This window comes from Nycticebus coucang, chromosome 11, assembly GCF_027406575.1.
Source record: "Nycticebus coucang isolate mNycCou1 chromosome 11, mNycCou1.pri, whole genome shotgun sequence".
Classification (NCBI taxonomy): domain Eukaryota; kingdom Metazoa; phylum Chordata; class Mammalia; order Primates; family Lorisidae; genus Nycticebus; species Nycticebus coucang.
Genome location: NC_069790.1, coordinates 2,643,666 through 2,650,973, shown reverse-complemented (window position 1 = coordinate 2,650,973; position 7,308 = coordinate 2,643,666). Strand labels below are relative to the sequence as shown.

The 7,308-nt window shown below is 37.7% G+C and overlaps 1 pseudogene across 1 annotated transcript; it reads left to right on the top strand.

Annotated features, from left to right (window-relative positions):
- The first annotated feature begins 4,943 nt into the window (after positions 1 to 4,943).
- On the top strand, positions 4,944 to 5,598 carry LOC128598624 (chromobox protein homolog 3-like; annotated as a pseudogene). Its single transcript, XR_008383675.1, has one exon. The product of XR_008383675.1 is annotated as a chromobox protein homolog 3-like (transcript).
- Positions 5,599 to 7,308: the final 1,710 nt, after the last annotated feature.

The window sequence follows — 7,308 nt, the reverse complement described above, 5'->3', positions numbered from 1 at the left end:
AAGAGGCCTTTCCTCTATCCACATACAACCTGAGTAACCTCATTTAGAATCAGAAGAGGCTACTGACTTCCTCATGACACACTCCTAGACCCGGCCATTTGAAACACAGGCGTCTATCAGGTTAATCTGTTTCCACCCATCAACACACATCCCTCCTAGCAACCACTTGCTGCCCATATACTTTCGACCTCTCCCCCTCCTTTCTAAAAGGCATCTATAAAGGTCTCTGACCACCGCTGACACTTTGTGTAATCATTCTTGTGGTTTCCCCCAGGCACATGGTATGTGGAAATAAATCTTTCTTCTTATTAATCTACCGTAAGCGTGAGTTGATCTTTCAGTGAACCAATGAAGGGAGAAGGACAGGTTTCACTGTGGTCCCTATAGTTGGCTTTCTGATGGGCAAAAGGACAATAACGTCTGCTTATTACGACAATGTTTTGAGATATTTGACCAAAGTTTAGCAGAAAAATGCCCGAGACAGATTCCCTAGAGAGTTCTTCTACACCACAACAAGGCTGCTCTTCATTTCTCTCATCAACAATGGCAACTTTTCGAGAGTTTTGAGGAGAAATAATTAGGAATTCACCTTCCAGTCCTGATTTCTTTTTGTTCCTAATCTTCAAAAATTTGTAGAAGGCACCCATGTTTCTTCAGTTAATAATGTAAAAAAGATTGCACTGACATAGTTAAGTTCCCAGGACCCTCAGTTTCTAAGGATGAACTAAACGGCTGGTACTGTCACTTACAAGAATGTTTTGGACTTGATGAAGCTTATGTTGAGAAATAAAGTTTCTAGTTTTCGTTTTTATCTTTTAATTCCATTTTCACAAGGTTTTTGAAGTTCCCCTAATATACAGGCTTATGTATTTATAGGCGTATGCATTTATAGCCAGACTTATACACTCATATAATGTATTCTGGATATTAATATTGCACACTTGAGTAAGACGTTTCAGAATCACCACACAACAAATGATAGTTCAAGCCACAGAAGTAAAAAAGGAGGAGTATAAAGAGATAAGTAGATCAGGCAGAAGAAACAACTTTAAAAATGTTTATCTAGAATATGGCTCCAGAGGTTAAGTTATAAACAGCAGCCCCCTAAAAGACTCAGGTTTGTCTCAGGCTGTTTCAGCCTTAGTCCCCACCATGCCCCACCCCATGGTTAATTCCTCAAACAGGTTTCAGAATAGAACAAGTAAGTTCCCTGAGTTCCCAGGAACTCCTAGCAACAGGTAAAACAATGGGAAAACTTACCCCAACCCCCTAGCAATAGCTATATAAGCAAAGGTTCCCAAGCTACTGAGTCTCCTAAGTTTGTCCCCATGCCAACCACCACGTTGTACGCCATGCACTCACCATGATGTAGCCCCCTCTGAGCCAATTCTGTAACCCCACCCCTGGGCTAACTAACTGCCACGTTCTGCTTTTGTTTTTGCTTGCTTGCATGGCAACAAAAAAGGTATAAAAAGCAACCTGCTTTTCTCTTTGGGGCTGTTTGCCCTTCGGGGCGGCGGTCCACCTGCACAGGTGTAACAAATCACCGTCTGATTTATACCTGAAGTGGGGTCTGAGTTTTTCTTCCAGGTGGCAAATGAGTACAATAATAGCTATCAACAAAGAATAACTAAGCGTATTTCTTAGAGGACAGTTTACAGCAGGCTCATGCCTATAATTCTAGCAAGCACTTTTGGAGGCAAAGGAGAAGTATCAGGTGAGGGAAGGAATTCATAACCAGCTTGGGTAACACAGGGAGACCCTGTCATTACAAAAAAATGAAAAACAAAAAAATTAGCTGCATGTGGTGGTGCTCACCGCTAATCCTAGATACTCATGAGGATGAGGCAGGAGGATCTTAATCTACTTGAGTCCAGGAGTTTGAAGTTGTAATGAGCTGTGATGATGCTACTGCCCTCAAGCCCAGGCAGCAGAATGAGACCTTGTCAAAAACCAAACAAAACGAAATGAAAAATAAAATAAAATAAAAAACAATTAGAGATAATTTCATTGCAGTCCGAAAAGACAGCAAAATATCTTACCTTCATATTTGATTGTGCTATTAACTCACAATTGGTTTTACTGACTATTTTATGAAGTTTTTCTAACTCATAAGGTAGGATCCTATCCTGAAGGTAGGATCACGTCTAGCATATTTTTGTGTGTTCAGTCATTCCACCAGTGTCCATAGACCAAACACCAATACCACTTACTTCCTAAATAAGAACACTTTTATAGTTGGACTTAAAGTTTTATTTCTTTTAATTTTTTAATTCCAGTTTTACCATTGACTTAAAAAATTCTAAAATATAGCATTATTATCTTGTAGGAAAATGTAAAAATGGCTTTTATCAAAGCTGATTTCTCTCACATGCATTTAAAATGTGTTATTACTAGTTAAATATGTCATTTCTCTAAGAGATGAGAAATTACATTGAATAGAAAAAGTAATAAAAATACTTAAAGCCGTTATAACCCTCCACATTTCTTGATGTAGGAAAATAATAATTGTGATAACAGATCCCAACACAAGCTCAATATCTTATGTTATAATGAATTAAATATTTTTGTATTAAATTTTTAAGAAAGGATTATTTGAAGTAATGTAAAAAAGCTGATTGGAATGTGTTATTTTTTGAAGGTACAACTGAATTTAATTAAATAAATTAATGAATGTCATTTTTATGGGACTTTGCCTTGCTTTCCCTTGAGTTTCTGTCTTTCCTAATCAATATACTTACAGGGAGCTCTGCACCAAAGTCTACGTACACATACGAGTAGACAGCAGGAATCCAGCCGAGCACCACCAGCCCCGGGAACCTGAACAGTGAAGTTATTCTCTTTGCATTTTGCCTACTCAGACGTCACACTATTGTGCAAAAGTTGCGTGGTGTGGTGCCGTAGAAATTAAGACCTGCAATGAAATTGTACGGAGAATAAGGAAGGCTGTAACTCTCTCATGACATGCAGCAACTTTATTTCTTCCACCAAAGCTTATATAGGCAATACTACACATACACACAATTAATCAATAAACATATGACTTAAACCTTAGCCCCAGGTCTCTCACTGCCTGGCATCTACAGATTCACTGATAACCACTCCACTAACATTCTCTAAGTAATCAAAAACAAAACCACAAAGCAAGGTTCTAGGGAATAAGCTGTTTGAATGCTTGACCTTTAACAGACCATCTGGAGGCAGTCATTCATCTTTAGGGAGTAGTCTGGAAATTCCTGAGATATCCAGGTATCTGCCTGCAGGCCTGCCCCCACGAAGCCAGGCCCTTAATCACTTCTACGTGACCAGGCCTTTATCCACACATAGAGTTCTATCCAGGTTTATTTTTTTTCCTTTCTAACTCACAAAAGACTTCAAACTTGCTTTCACAAAGTAGAACCATTTAAAGGCTTATTTATAGGCTTTCCACCTATATCACACAGGATTAATGTTAAGTGTTCCTGAAACAGAGACATGTATCTGATGGGCAAATTATAAAATATATCAAAAAGGGACAAGAAAAGGATGCTTTGAGGGGAAAGAAGAACCTTGAAGATGGGTCTACCTGTCCCCCCAAATTATGATAGACTCAACTTCCCCAAAGGAACACCATCAAAAGGTATCCAAGGAAATTGAAACAAAATCACCTTCTTTGATATGTAATCTCTCTCAGGTCTATTTGCTTTTGAGGTTTTGTGCCCAAAATGGTTCAGATAATCTCCTTCTAGGGCCTGGAGACACCTGGGTTCCCTCCTAGTCACTGTGGGGCTCAGCTCACATGCCCTTTATCATTGCCCCTGGACTCCAGGCAGCTTCCACCTCTGTCTTTCTTACTCCAGTCATGACAGCCCATAACTTTGAAGCAAAATTAGTAACTCAATATATTTTAACTGGATATTTTTCAATAACTTTAGACTTTATAGAAGAATTCCCACATACCTTTTATCCAGCATCCCCTATTGTTGAGACTTTTCAGAAAGGACCGTGCTATATTTATTGAAATTAAGAAACTAACCAACCATACCTGCAAGATAATAATTATAAATGACATAGTTAATTTAATATACTATATGTTGGGTCCCAAACTATAAAGGCATAATATCCCATCAATCAGAGACATTTAAAACATAGTGTCCCAGAAACACTTCCAGTGGAAGAACAGACACAATATTCCATACGAGTGAAAAGGTGAAGAAAGTTGAGTTGCAATATTTTCAGAAAATGTGGATATTAAACAATGAAATGTTAAATAGATCATAAGTAGAATGCATGTTGTAAGGAAAGAAATTACCAAAAATTGAAGGTATAATTTTTATCAACCTTCATGTACAGAAAATAGGGAAATAAAATCACATTTTAATATGATTAGTTGAAGAATGGATTGAGATATGAAAAATAGTGAAAAATGATAAATAGATAAATACAATGTAAAAGGACTGCAATAGAAATGCCTGCGATGCTTTTTTTTCTCCTACCAGATTACCAAAAAATGAAAGCTTGCTGAAGGGTGTGGTGAAATGCATACTTCCATATGTAGGGTGGCCTTCAAGTTTGTGTGTAATCTAAAATTGTACAGTATTTTATCTTGCACATGAACTTTATGGCCACCCTGTATTTCAAATTGTTAAAAAAATCTTCCCAGTGAGCAATGAAACAATGTGCATTAAACGTCCTTAAAAAGCAAATACTTTCAATATATCCTTTCTACTTCTAGGAGATTATTTTAGGGCAGTGATTTTCAATCAGTGTGCTGGGAAAATTTTTAAAGATCATTACTTAAATTATTTTTGAAAGAAGTTCAAAGCATACTAAGTATATTCATTTTTTTTTTTTTTACTCTTTTCTTTGATCAACATAATTTACGTGTGCCACGGAAGTTTAACTATAGGTTCAAGTGTGCCGTGAGATAAAAAATGGTTAAAAAACACTGTCTTAGGGGAGACGCCGCAGACTCGTGACCCGGAGCAGCTCGGAGCCGGTGAATAATAGCTCTTCAAGTCTGCAATAAAAAATGGCCTCCAATAAAACTACATTGCAAAAAATGGGAAAAAAGCAGAATGGAAAGAGTAAAAAGGTTGAAGAGGCAGAGCCTGAAGAATTTGTGGTGGAAAAAGTTCTGGATCGATGAGTAGTAAATGGGAAGGTGGAGTATTTCCTGAAGTGGAAGGGATTTACAGATGCTGATAATACTTGGGAACCTGAAGAAAATTTAGATTGTCCAGAGTTAATTGAAGCATTTCTTAATTCTCAAAAAGCTGGTAAAGAAAAGGATGGTACAAAAAGAAAATCTTTATCTGACAGTGAATCAGATGATAGCAAATCAAAGAAGAAAAGAGATGCTGCTGACAAACCAAGAGGCTTTGCCAGAGGTCTTGATCCTGAAAGAATAATTGGTGCCACAGACAGCAGCGGAGAATTAATGTTTCTTATGAAGTGGAAAGATTCAGATGAGGCAGATTTGGTGCTGGCAAAAGAAGCAAACATGAAGTGTCCTCAAATTGTTATTGCTTTTTATGAAGAGAGACTAACTTGGCATTCTTGTCCAGAAGATGAAGCTCAATAATTGTTTGCATTGCTTTTTATATATATTTATATATATAAAAAAACTGGGTCTTGAGAGTGTGAAGAAATAACTACATTCTAACAAATCAAGTTTGATATGTTCATTTTGAAGGTAGTACTGGGAGAGTCATTGGGGGGGCTTGCATCAATAGCACTGGTTACTTTGAACAAATAAAAGCTTTCTCTAGTTGCTTCCTTTATCAGAAAAAAAAACACTTGACACCATGGTATATTATTTCTTCTGCATTAGAAAACAGCTTTTCTAAATACTAAGGGAAATTTCCATAGCCATTATTCAGTAAGAACTTGTGTTTAACTCTTTGCCTAAGGACCATTCCGGGGTTTTTTTTTTTTTTTTTAATTTGTTTCTGTATGTGTATACGCAACATTCATATGTAAATGATTTTCTTTGTTTTTAAACATTCACCAAAATAAAAATCACAGGTAAGCCCAGGTGTCTGCAATACCATCATTCTGAGCAATGTAATAATAGAAAATTTTCCTGAAGCCATAATGTTTCAAATTAAATAGTTGATTCTTAATTCAACAGTTTAAATGGATAATTTAAAAACAGCCATGTCAGAATCTGTATGTGTAGTCATATAAATGCAAAATTGTGTTTACAAAATTTCTAAAAGGAAAAGCTTTATCATAACCAATAACCTACATGAGGAAACTAGACAAATCCTGGTGTGTTCTAATGAGGTAAATGAATAAGACTTAGTTAAATGGTCATTAAAGATTCTTGTGGTAATCCATTCCTACACTTGGCTTACAGAAACCTAATCAGATGGTTGAACCATGTTGGCAGCGTCATACCTTTTTACATAAATGTGTGAACAAACTCTGTAATCTAAAACTACTGACGTGCATGTTTTTTCCTTACCGCAACTCATTCCTTACATGTAGACTCAAACTTTTCAGTATTTGGGTTACTGGTTGAGCAGAAGCCATAAAAAAAGTCATAATCAGAATGTTATCTAATTGTATATTGTTTACTTTTATTGTAAATAATAGTGAACAGTGGTCAATAAATAGTTTTATATTCCTTTAAAAAAAAACACTGTCTTAGGGAAATGATGGGGCACATACACAGAGAGACTTGTTATCAAAAGCTCAACACCTGTCCCCAACACCACCTCAGAAGAGAAGGGGACAGGTGGTTTAAGGAGAAGGAAAGAGAAATTTATTGCTTTACTGGCAATGGAGTATAAATGTCAGGCTGTTCCTCTGAAAACACCCAATTTCCAGACCTTAAACAGAAACACAATGTTTTTTATTTATTTATTTATTTTTTTTGTAGAGACAGAGTCTCACTTTATGGCCCTCGGTAGAGTGCCGTGGCATCACACAGCTCACAGCAACCTGCAACTCCTGGGCTTAAGCGATTCTCTTGCCTCAGCCTCCCGAGTAGCTGGGCCTACAGGCGCCCGCCACAACGCTCAGCTATTTTTTGGTTGCAGTTCAGCCGGGGCCGGGTTTGAACCCGCCACCCTCGATATATGGGGCCAGCGCCTTACTGACTGAGCCACAGGCGCCGCCCTGAAGCACAGTGTTTTTAAAGGGGAGGGACTATTGTTTAAGTACAATTAGTGATTCCAGTCTTCCCATCTCGGCTTACCTGGAAGGCCTGGGGACTCTGCCATCCAGGCTCTGGGCCTCCATCTCCACCTCACACAGTTCAGCTGAACCATTTCCTGTAGCACAGAAAACAGTGGACATTCCAACCATAGCCAGAGGCAGGGA